The following is a 13,499-nucleotide window of genomic DNA, read 5'->3' on the forward strand; positions in this document are numbered from 1 at the left end:
AACCAAGTTCGATGTAGCATCCGACTTAAACCAAACAATTGAAATCAAAGCGATCAATAGAAGTATCGCGTTCGTTGTTAAAGAAGTTGGTAGCCAGAAACGCTACATGTTAAAGTGTGATTATATCACATTAGAACATGAAGGAAGGCATAGTCTATTTTAAAATTTAACTCTAAGAGACCTAAGTCTAAACGTGCATCACATGATGATAGGTTATAATTTGAAGTCTAACGTGAGGTAGAGAGCAGGTGCACGATCGAGTACTGCATACAGTCAATGATTCTAAGAGATAGACTTGAAGGAATAAAGAAGTTATAATTATTACCTAGGATGAAGAGATGACGTATGGAGTCATTATACGATCCTTGTTTCTTTGATGATTCCGGGACGTAATCATCCTAAGGGGGAGATAATTGTAACGCCCGCAGATCCGGGCTAGTCAATTTAGAGGCAATAGGGGTCAAAAATGACTTTTCGACAAAAGATTATTTAGAATGAATAGTCTTAACCAATTTTTAGAATATGTCACAAGGTTTCCGTACATATAAAGAACGCCGAAATCCGAGTTATAACGAAGAAGTTATGGCCCGCCGAAGTTTTACGGCAAAACCGGCACAACACCGGAAGACGTAAATAGTAAATTTATGATAGAGAGAGATTTAGCCTTAGCGCTCTAAACGAAAGTCGTAGAATATGTTAAACTAAGAACATCGATAAAAAGAACGCCCAAATCTGACTTCGTATGCAGAAGTTATGATTTTTCGAAGTTTCGGATTAGCGGTGTACAGCCCGAAATTCGAATTTTAGATCGATTGATTTTTAGCCGACACAACCTAAACAAGAATCGAATATCTCATTATTAGTAGCGTAACGATAAAAAGACAGACGAAAATGGACATCGGATAAAGAAGTTATGAGATTTTAACGGACCAATCCTGTCCCGGCCTGTTAAAAATATAACTTTAAAAATAAAGTCAAAATTAGCCGACGGAGTCTAAACGAAAGTTGTAGAGTACATCTCCACCTACGCGCGGATATAAAGAACGTCAAAAACGGAGTTCGTATGAACGAGTTACAAATTATAATAGCATATTTACGTATTAAAATAAAGTATAAAACATGTATACGTACACATATATATACATATGTATATATCATTAGAAAGGTATCGACAATGCGGTCATTATAAGACTAATGTTGAGTTCTTTCGACATTAGTTTAGTACAAATATCATTAAATCCATTTAAAATAGTATTATAGAGGGGTGTTTAGTTGTTTATATAACTATAAGGTTATTAAGTAATTATGGAGGGTAGTTTTTGTAAATTCAATTACTATAAATAAGAGGCTTGGGCTCTCATATTTCTTGCACCATTCTCTTGATTCAAGAGTCTTTCTCTCCTTATCCCCCGAGCATTTCGGTCCCTCGTGATTCGACTTCTCTTTCTGTAGTTTAGTATAGTAAGGTGAGCGCTGAAGCGCTGCACGAATCTTTCTTAGAAAGATTCAGCGACGAAGTTCTGCCCCTGCAGAGCCCGACTCCTAGCTAAAACCCCCTTGTAAGTAAGTTATGCTTACCTTATTTTAATATAGCTTATATTTAAAATTAGTATTGTTATTATGAACTTATAATAAATACTTGGGCTATTATTATGGGTTATATAAGTATTTTTTTTACGCTTATATAATAATAATAATAGCTAGACTATTAATTAGTCTCGGCGAATAATAAACTAAACTCTAGTGGTAATAATACTAGGTTTCGTCGAAGAAAATTCTATTTAAGAAGCGAAGCGCTGTCTGAGTTCGGAATCACCACCTTTTCAAGTGAGTGCATAGTTACTTTCAGCTTACACATAGATATGAAGTATTTTATATAAATTACGTGCTGTGTGTGTATATTATCTGTATACTTGCTATCTATGCTGGATGAACGTTTTATACATGTGTTCAATGATTTAAACTGTATATGTATTTTATATCTACAAAATGTGTTGGGTAGATGTAATAGTTGCTGTGTGATAAAATGAAATAATGAGATGCCTCGTTATAGATGTTCTTGATGATCTAGTCATCTAGCGGAGTATAGATGACGACCACAGACTATTCTAGACAGTCCAGTGGAACACTAGCAGGCTCGCAACCTGTAAGTGTTTATTCGAACTGTGTGTTTAACCGAACTGTGTGTTTGTTCGAACTGTGTGTTTATTCGAATTGTGTGTTTAACCGAACTGTGTGTTTGTTCGAACTGTGTGTTTATTCGAACTGTGTGTTTAACCGAACTGTGTGTTTGTTTGAACTGTGTGTTTATTCGAACTGTGTGCTCACCAGATATACTCCATCCCAATGATAGTCCTTTGACTAGGTCCCTTGTGTTAGATGTTTTAGGGACGTAATGTGAGGATAACGGGAATGGGTAATTGGGTTGATTGTTTGATGTTTAAAAATAATAATTATATTATTGTGGGTTGAAAACCCTATGTGCTCACCAGGTTTCCCAACCTGACCCACTCAGTTTATTTATATCACAGGTGTTCATATGAAGTCACATTACACTGAGAGATCAAAGAGATGTAGATCACTAGTGTAAATAAATGTAAGTTCTGTTTATGCTTTTGTTCCTGTATTGACGATGACATCCCAAACGTTTTAAGATGAACAAAAATACGTTTCTTCAAAAATGTTTTAACAACGTATTTATCGTGTTTTTCTGGGAACAAATTCCGCAACATTTTTATGAAAATAAGTACTCTGATTTTTATAAAGCATAAACAAAAATCGGTCTTTTCTGGCCGTGATTTTTGGGGATGTCACATGAACGATCCAATGTTTTGGACTCGTTTAACCAATATCTTCAACGCTGAAAATCGAATGACTACAGCAACCCATCGTGATGAACTAGATATCTTAGCGAAATGGTATGAAATGAAAGCTGAAGATCTATTATTCAATGATATGTATACCAAAATTGACGACGCCAGGTTAAATGCTACTGATGAGGTCATCTTGGAAGCTACTAAGGAGGAATACAAATCATTAAGTGACGGGTAGGAATTCCAGTTTGAAGCCCATTGGAATATTTTGAAATATGTCTCATTTATTTAATATGTATTTCTATGTTTGTACTAGGTTATTTTCATGTATTAAGTCTGTATTAGATGTACCTCCTCTGTTTAATGTTAATTAGAAATAATCGTTGAATTAATTTTAACGATACATTACAATAAATTACTAACAACAATTCCATGAACCATTAAACAACAATTCCATCAAACATTACACTTAAAACATTACTACCAAACATTAAACTTAAAACATTACTACCAAACATTACACTTAAAACATTACTGCCAAACAAAGCATTAAACTTAAAACAATTCCATGGGTTATTTTGAACGGAAATCGAGCCGTCTACTTGAAATACTGATTATTTTTTACAACCTTCCAAACGTCCTCATATTCAAAGTCTCTGACTTCACGCTCCAAAATGTAAAAATCTTTAACATCTTCCATGAACTGTTCGTCCTCTACATAAAGAAAATTGGAATTTTTCGCATAATTACACGCTCGATTGAACCATGTGATTTCTTTCTTTACATCAATCCATTTACTGACAATATCTTATTGTTTTCGGTGTTTTCCTTCTCCCGTATCATTGTTGAATAAAGCTGTTATGCGGGTCCATTTACCACCTACTAGGCAATACGGGGGATCCATTAAATTTACACCCTCCTTAACACTAAGCCAACATCGTGTTAGAACCAACACCTCGTTTGTCCTTCTCCCATATCATTATTGAATAAAGCTGTTATGCGGGTCCATTCATCTCTTACTATACAATACGGGGGAGCCAGTAACGTTACACCCTCCTTAACACTAAGCCAACTCGTGTTAGAACCAACAGATCGTTTGACATCCATGCTCGTTCAGAATTGGAACCAGGTAGTTCATTCGAAGAAGATGGTGCATTCAATGACATTTCTGAATATGGGAGTTGGTTTTGTTTGGATGATATTGGTATTCATTTCCTAGAGCTTAAACATGTATTTATAATAATAAAAAGCGGATTTAACAAATCGGACTACGAAATGGTAACATTTGGACTATGATTTGCAAGTTATTGCAGTGACTTATCATGTCATTTATGTGTTGTCATTTCGAAGCTTGACTAGTGACTTGTCATTAATGTGTAGTCATTTCAAAGTTTGACTATGAATTACAACTTTGACTATGAAATGATTGCATTTGGACTATTATTTGGAGATTACTAGTATGTATAAATACAACTTATACCGCCAATTTCTCATTACAAATACTAAATAAAATCTCGACTTTATTATGAGTTCCTCCGAAAAGTTTGAAATTTGCTCATGCAACGAAGTATATTGTTACTATTGTAATCCAGTTGACCCTTGTTTTACACCCTCTTCAGCGGGACGATATATGTCGGATGAAAATTTTGAAGAATTGAAAAATGCTGAAGAACAACAAAAACAGGATAAAGAGTCATCCTAACTTCTTAGTGAATGTCGTAATCTTATTGCATCGGAATGCAAACGAGCTCAAGAATGGATAGACCTCAATAAAAAGAAAAACAAAGTGCATGAAGAATGGATAAAAAAGACAAAGAAGACAATCAAAATGACTGAAAATGGAGTGTTGGCAAGGACATGGAGATGATACAGCTTCGGGTGCAAAAAAATCATTTGGAAGATAAAATGAGAATTAGGGATGATTATATAGCAACCGAGAAAGAGAAGTACCCATTGTAGTTCTCTGAGTTTAATAATTAGTTAAAAAATTCTTGTAACATTATCATGAGTTGGGTTTGGTGTTTTTTTAGATTAACAGGTTTGTTTACCGTTAAGCTTCATTTGTTGTTTTAATAAAAACATCTTCAAATTTAAGGTTGTTTTATATCAAAATATGAAAGCATAAAAACATCTTATAAGATTTAATAAAAATATTACAATACATAATAAGTTAACAGTTCTTCAATTTAAGGTTGTTTATATCAAAATCGGCGTCATAGCTTTGTGACCAAGTTGAAGAACCACCAATATTAAATGTCGTCTTTTTAGTTGAAATTCTCATGCGACATGCTACACTACCGAATGCCCTTCTAGAACAATTATTGTTTGAAACATCTTGTTTTGATGCTTTAAAGTAGAAAGGTTTATACCCTTTTGGATGTGGGTAAGGTACGTTTTGTGAAATAAGAGTTCGTTTTGTGCTTTAGAGCCCAAGGGTATCGGTAAAGGTGTTGGTTCGGGCCTTTCATGAATTTTGGATCTGACATCAAGTGGGTTTTAGGAAAAATAAAGCTGATAGAAGTGTAGGGCTTCTCCTTACCTTTTGTGTATATAAAGAATGTCAAAAATGGAGATATAACGAATAAGTTATGACCATTTAAAGTTGGGAGGGTTTAGACCAACCCGGGTACGCGGGGCGTACCAGATGGGAACGCATGGCGTTCAAGGGAAAAGTGACGCGGGTCAAGATGGGAACGTTGGTCATTCCCCAAGGAATGCTAGGCGTTCGTTGAGCTCTTTCAAGGACTTGTTTTTAGGGTTTGGCCCCTTGATGAGCATCATTATAGACCCAAACCTCTTCCATTCTTCAGCCTCCGTCCTCTCTAACCATAAGGACGAAACCCTAGCCTCCATTTCAATTATTCTTGAGCTTTTTGGTGATCTAAAGGGTTTTTGGTGCTTATTGTGGAAGAAGGAGTTTCTTGAGGAAGCATTGCTTCGCTTGGAGATTGTGGATCCCAGACCTAATCATATTGATCTAACTCCATAAAGTATAAATTTTGAATCTTTGTGGTTTTCTCATGTGGATCTAGTTGGGTTATGACTTGTTATGTTTTGTCCCTTGAAGAAGAAGGAACTTGGTGATCAAGCTATTAATGGAGTAAAGCTTCTAGATCTAGAAACTTCATCAACTTTCCAAGCTATTAGAGGTATAAAGTTTCTATCTTGATGAATCATGTGTGTGATCAATCCATTTTTAGGTTTTATGTGCTTTTTGTCCCAAAGCTTTGGTATTTATGAGTATGGGCTATTCTAGACCATTTGAGAACTCCTTTATGAGGTTTTTGAGTCTTCCAAGTCATAAAAATGTGATCTTGGTCCATCCCTTCCATCCATGCAAAGGATTATGAAGTTTGGGTTTTTGTGTTAAAAGTTAGGGTTTGGGTTTGAGCACATTTAGCAATGAAAAGGCATAAAGTTGAGAACTTTATGTTGTAAAATGCCTTTTTGGACCAGATCTGAGCATTGGGTGAAAGGACTTAAGGAATTAAGGACTAAATGTGAGTTATTGACCTCTTTATGGAGTTAGAGTGCTTGAGATCATGTTTAGGCCCCTTTGAGCCATGCTAAGGCTTAAAGACTTCGAATTTATGGATTAATTCATTTATTATTGGATTATTCTGAGGTGTTGGATGCTGAACTTAATGCAATAATTCATTTGAACAAGAATTGGAGTTTCCCCGGGAACGACATGCATAATCCCTGGGTACGCAGGACGTTCCGACCTGAGTCCCCGTCAAACGATCTGGTGACGAACGACGTGCGTTCCGCCCATGAACGTCGTGTATTCGTCTGATCAGTGGAGTTGTGGGCTTTGGAATTGGACTTGTTTTTAAGATTGGGCTTTGCTGTTTTGGGCCTTGTTGGGCCTAGGGAGTTATGGAGTGGGCCTATTTGGGTTTAGGCCTTAGAGGACCTGTTTAGATTAGACCTTGTGCTTTGGGTATAACCCTAAATGTTATCTAAGAATGATCTTGTTTGGCTCGTTGTGTGAAGTCGTTGTGCAGCGGACACGAGTGTAGGATTTTCAATCCATCGGCTAAGGTGAGTCTTCTCATTACACTTACATGTGTGGTAGTTTATGTGTGACCGGAGGGTCTATTTTTTGTTATTAACCGGAGGGTCTTATTCGTATTATTGACTGGAGGGTCTTATTTGTATTATTAACTGGAGGGTCTTATTTGCTTATACTGAGATATGTGTTATTATGCATTCTGTCTTTGTGACTTACGATGTTATATTATTTTGTGTATGCATTGAGTTATGACCAGCGGGTCCTTACTATAACATCCCAAAAATTTCAATAAATTTAAACTTTTCAAAAAAATCCATTTATTAATAAAAGTGTTTACATACCATTGTTTCCAAAACATGATTTAAAATCAGAGACTCCTAAGATTCAATTAGTTGTAAAACCAAGGATGTGTGCGGTCATGCCTTCGCCTTGCCAAAACATCTGAAGTACCTGAAACAAAATCCACAACTGTAAGCACGAAGCTTAGTGAGTGCCCCTAAAATACCCGCACAACAATAACATACATATAAAATAGCATACTATGGGCCCAATCAACCATCGGGTTGGAATGTCTGATGTGTATTTTTAATGCACTAATTTTTTAGTTATAATTCCTATTTTATCGCATCTAAACCATACCTTACAAGCAGTGAACCCGATCGAGTATAATATAGTTTTGATAAGCAAGGGTGTCGAACACAAGGGGAACAATAGTGAATTAATATTAGAATTTTTTATTATAGGTTATACAAAAAAACACACAAAAGCAATAAAGAATGGTTTTATGGAATTAAATCTCAAACAAACAACTAAATAGCAAATCTCGATAAACTGACAGATCACAAATCTCTTTAGGTACTTTGGTTTAGACAAATTACATCTTGAAAATCAAGGATAATTCATAATTGTACAAATAGATTTATTTATTCATGTTCACCGATTTCCAATACAATTAGGTTCATGTTCACTATTACTAATCCTTTAGCAAACAAGTAAATTCAAGCAATGATCAGTTGATTAAACTAACAGGTTTCCTAGTGTTCAGTTCGTATCAAGTAAGACTTGTAATATTGGTTGACTAAATTTGTTAATTCAATTAACTCATTTGTGTTTGGTTAACATACATGCTCAAACATTAAATTACTTATTTTTTAGTTAACCCTAGTTTCATGTTCACTAATACTAGGCATACAATCTTGTTTTCACAAAACTATCTGATTCAAGCAATTAAGAAGATGTTCATACAACTTAATAAACTTGATTATTAACAGAAAACAATTATCATTAACACATAATGATCTTTTAACAAGCTCAACAAGATAAATTAAAAACGAATAAAACAATCCAAATAGCAATTAATCCATAAATCAAGGTTTCATCTAATCATAAACATAAAGCAAAGGGTTCTAACACCCAAATCAAAAAGTAATTGCATATAGAATCATAATGGAATGCTAACCATGTTCATGTTAATAGACTATAGGATTACAAACATGAATCATCTCTCCAATCCTTCAAATCTTCACTCCATATCAGCTTAATGGCCTTCCGGCCGCCTTCTAGACCCTCAAAATGGCAGCTATGAAGTTTTCTTGTCGTACAAGTCAAAATGGAATATCATAGATTCTGAAAATGGGTGAATGATATGGGGTAACTATAGTTGAATGGGGAGATGTAATTAATATGGAATATTAGAGTTGGATAGGAATAAGGAAACTAATGGTGGCTTAGGGATTAACAAATAAAAATAAGGTAAGTGATGCTTGGGGAATAAGTAACTTGGAGGGAATTTCCGTCTAGCTTTTATGTTTCATCTTCAAGGCCGATTTTGGATATGATAAATGTCAAATTAGCAAAAAGCCCCTATCACATAAGTCGTAGGAAATTTGTCTAGTTTTCATAACATTTTGAATCTCGTCAATCAAATTTATGAATCATCAGATATACCCGAAACACTGAAGATGGGTCAATCTGCCACCAATATCTTTTTTGCATCTTTTCAGCTCCATTTTCTTCCTTTTGCATTCTAGCTCCCATTTTAACTGTAATTGAATATTTCAAAGAATATTAAGTATCTTTTACTTATAAATAACATAAAGCATAGTATAAAATAACAATAAAACATCATAAATATATGCATAAATAGATGTTATCAAACTACCCCACACTAGCAGTTTGCTTGCCCTCAAGCAAAACTGATTTTGTTATCTCACCAATATCGCATAGAATAATCCATTTCAACCCAACCATTATCCCAGGACCACAATGCATGTATTTGTGTCTACAATTCCTAAGAACTTCTTACTCCTAAATACTCACAATCTTTATGAACCCTCACTGCTTAGCTTATACGACATTCATTTTTGCAACCTTCCGAATTAATCCTCAGAAATATTTCTTAATCTCAAGGTATTTTTGGTTAAACTACCAAGCATACATAAACTCTAGAAATAATTACACTTTGATACCACAATGGATCTCTTGGAATTCATCTCTTCTTTGATATCTGCTTTGATTTCTTTGAATTCACCACCTTTTTGTTTGATTTTTAGTATCCTCAACCTTTTGATTTCTATAGAATTTTGATCTTTGGATTTCATACTTGATTGCTCCAAAATTCTTTCAAGTTTTTGATAATTTCTCTTTTTTTTTTTTTTTTTTTTTTATATATCACTTTTTTCACTCATATCCTACATGCTTAATGTAATGCCCCGTTCTAAGAATAATGATTCATGGATCCCCGGGATCAAGAGTAAGGGCGTTTTGGTATTTTATGGTCAATGGGTTTTATTCGAGAAGGTTTCGGACCGGTGTATGTTGATAGAAGCATAAGGCTTCTTGCCACCTTCACATGGATATAAAGTTCGTCGGGAATAGATATAGAATGAAGGAGTTATGATACTTTTAAGTTATTGACATTTATGGAACTTTTTAGAAGAAGTTGGCAAGGAGAGGCCATGCATTCATGGGAAACGCGTGGGTACACCCAGCGTAGGCTGGGTTACGCCCAACATAGAGTGACCAGATGAACGCGGAGTCCCTCGACTTACGCTCAACGTAATAGAATTACGCCCAACGTACGTCTGTCATCCAGAAACCCTAGTTTAAGGGCCAACAACTATAAAATGAACATAATGGTTCCAACCCTAGCGTCCATAAACACTCTCTTACCCTCAGAAAACCCTAGATAGCCGTCCCACCTCCATTGTTGGGTGTGTTTGACCTTGGAAAGCTTGTTTTGGCAAAGGAGAGCCAAGAAGAGGAAAGAGGAAGTTGTCAAGGAAGGAGTGGGGAGGCTGGAGCTTGTAGATTTGGAAAGGCATCATCTTTTGGAGCCCTTTTGAGGTATAAAGAGTCTTGCTTGACATTTAATTTGTGTGGATCTTGGTGTTATGAATTTTTGATATCATTCTTGTCCCAAAAACCTCATCTTGATGTATGATTCAAGTTGGTTGAGATTAGCTGTCCTTTTTTACCTTAGGAGTGGTCTTGCGTAAGAAAAATGAGGTCCCAAGGGCTTTGGTTGTCTCATATGTGATATAGATAGGTCTTAATGGATTAAGACCTTGGATTGAGAGCTTTATGGATGTTCCAAGTGATAAAGTTTAAGACTTTATGGATCCTAGGCATGTTTGGTCGATGGATCTGAAGTTTGGGCTTAAGAGCTTAAGCTATTAAGGACTTATGAGGACTTTTAGTTCAACGAGTTTACGCCCTGCGTAAAGTGATGTACACCCCGCATACTCACCATTCTGCCTGTACGCTTAGCATACATGGGGGGGGGGGGTATGCCCCACGTACTCTGTCTGTATGAATCATAAGTTTTAGGCCGTGGTTTGGGGCATGTTTGGGTATTTGGGCCTTAGTGGGCCATCAGAAATCATATTACATGGACCAAAGAAAATCTTGTGGGCTTAGGATGAGGCCCATTAAGGGATTGGACCCAATGTAGCAAATTGGGCCATTAGTGGGTCACTAGTGGGCTTGAGAAGTTTACCTAGTGTTGGGCCCTTCATTTTCTGGTGTTGGGCCTTAGTCATGGACCAAGTCGGGCCTTAGTCATCGAACACAAGGGGAACAATAGTGAATTAATATTAGAATTTTTTATTATAGGTTATACAAAAAAACACACAAAAGCAATAAAGAATGGTTTTATGGAATTAAATCTCAAACAAACAACTAAATAGCAAATCTCGATAAACTGACAGATCACAAATCTCTTTAGGTAATTTGGTTTAGACAAATTACATCTTGAAAATCAAGGATAATTCATAATTGTACAAATAGATTTATTTATTCATGCTCACCGATTTCCAATACAATTAGGTTCATGTTCACTATTACTAATCCTTTAGCAAACAAGTAAATTCAAGCAATGATCAGTTGATTAAACTAACAGGTTTCCTAGTGTTCAGTTCGTATCAAGTAAGACTTGTAATATTGGTTGACTAAATTTGTTAATTCAATTAACTCATTTGTGGTTGGTTAACACATATGCTCAAACATTAAATTACTTATTTTTTAGTTAACCCTAGTTTCATGTTCACTAATGTAACGCCTGTGTTTCTGGGCTTGCCATTTTTAGCAATGTAATAGTCTAGGTTAACCTTTGTAAGTCAACTTGAAATAATAAGAATGTATTATTTGTGAATTATGTGAATTATGTGATTTATGTGTTTATTTTCTTGATTTTTATAATTTAATGAATTAAGAATGAAATAAGCGTCAAAATTAAAGTGTGAGATACGCCCGATATCTTTGCATAAAGTTGTAGTGGTCGAAACAAGGATTTCGGAGATATAAGGAATGCCAAAATCCGAGTTATAACGAAGAAGTTATGACCTGTCGAAGTTTCGAGACAGAACCGGCACGACGCCGAGTGACGTAAAATATGAATTTAAGATAGAACGATATTTAGCCTTAGCGATCTAAATGAAAGTCGTAGATTTCGTTAAACCGAGAGCGTGCATAAAAGGAACGCCCAAGTCTGACTTCGTATGAGGAAGTTATGATTTTCTGAAGTTTCGACGTGGCAGTATGCAGCCCGAATACTCAATTTGAGATCGAGCGGTTTTTAGCTGAAACAATCTAAATGAGAATCGAAGATCTTGTTGTTAGTAGCGAAGCAATGAAAAGTTAGGCGAGAACGGACGTCAGACGAAGAAGTTATGAATTTATAACGAAGTTTTTCTGTCCCGGCCTTCTAAAAATAAATAATAAAAATAAAAGTCAAAATTAGCCGACGGAGTCTAAATGAAAGTTGTAGAGTACGGTCTGACCTTCGCGTGGATATAAAGAACGTCGAAAACGGAGCTCGTATGCGAAAGTTACGCAATTTAGAAAATTGACAAGTCAATTACGCCCCGCGTACTCAGTCGGATGCAACTTGTCTGACCAATACTCGAGTGCCACCAGTCGACGCATGCAGTGACGTCAAAGTACGCCCCGCGTAACCCGAGTACGCCCCGCGTAATTTGAGTACGCCCCGCGTAATCCCAGACCCAGCAGCCTATAAATAGAACTCGAATTCAGCCATTTTCTCTTGTTCAAACTCTTCTCTCTCTCTAATTTTTGCCTCGTTTTGCGTGCCGTTTATACCCCGAAGCCCCGGTAATATTCCCGAGCCCTGAAGCAAGATCCGAAGCCCCGAGAATCCCGAAGAGCGTTATTCCCGAGCCGAAACGCTTCCCGCGAGGAGCCCGGTTTTGTGAAGATCTTCCAGATCTACGGAGAAACACCTCTTCTGCAAGCCGTAGTGCTGCCCGATCATCTTCTGATCATGTGAGTGTGTAGTTACTTTCATTCCAACACAATATTATGAAGTATTTCCTATAAAATACGTGTTATGTGTATATATTTGGTTGTTATACGTGTGAGTGTATATTCACTCTCTTCTATCTTATAGATCTGAAGTATTCTCTATGAAATACGTGTTATGTGTGTATGCCTCATCTGTTATGTGAAAAATGTTTTGATTTAGCATGTTATACAGGTTTTGAAACTACGTATAAAAATGTATATTTTATCTACTAATATGTTGGGTAGAATATGGGTAGATAGTTGGTGTGTAATAAACAGATGAGAGGCCTCGATGTTGTTTTGATCCAGTCATCTAGCGGAATTTAGATGACGACCACAGACTTTTCTAGACAGTCCAGTGGAACGCTAGCAGGCTCATAACCTGTAGGTGTTAATGAACTTGGGTGTTCATTCGCTGTATTCCATCCCCCCCATGGTTGCCTTATTTGACTTATATTGCTGAGGAACCCCCGAAGCATGTGTAGTCGCCCCGATGAAATATTCTTAGACTAGGTCCCTTGTGTTAGTTATTTTAGGGACATAAAGTGAGAATAACGGGAATGGGTAACTGGGTTATTGTTGGTTGATAATAATTAATTAAATTATTTATTGTGGGTTGAAAACCCTACATGTTCACCAGGCTCCCAAGCCTGACCCACTCAGTTGATTTATTTTACAGGAAGTGGCGCAAGAGCTTAAGATGGGCGAACATCAAGTTGTTTTGTTTACAAGTCTGTATATGTATATATTTGTTGAAAGACTTGTAATGCTATCGTTTATGCTTTATGATCTGTATCGGAACATGACATCCCGACTTTTGATTATGAAATGAAATCATATTTCTTTATGAAATGTTTTGATAAATATCTATT

At 36.1% G+C, this 13,499-nt stretch overlaps 1 long non-coding RNA gene across 1 annotated transcript; it reads left to right on the forward strand.

Moving 5' to 3' along the window:
• Nucleotides 1-1,391: 1,391 nt before the first annotated feature.
• On the forward strand, nt 1,392-3,165 carry LOC144998217 (uncharacterized). The gene is made up of 4 exons (XR_013660198.1): nt 1,392-1,559; nt 1,760-1,827; nt 2,532-2,596; nt 2,882-3,165. It is a non-coding gene; the product is annotated as an uncharacterized LOC144998217 (long non-coding RNA).
• The last annotated feature ends 10,334 nt before the right edge of the window (nt 3,166-13,499 follow it).

Source organism: Lactuca saligna, chromosome 5, assembly GCF_052625555.1.
Source record: "Lactuca saligna cultivar CGN05327 chromosome 5, ASM5262555v1, whole genome shotgun sequence".
NCBI lineage: Eukaryota > Viridiplantae > Streptophyta > Magnoliopsida > Asterales > Asteraceae > Lactuca > Lactuca saligna.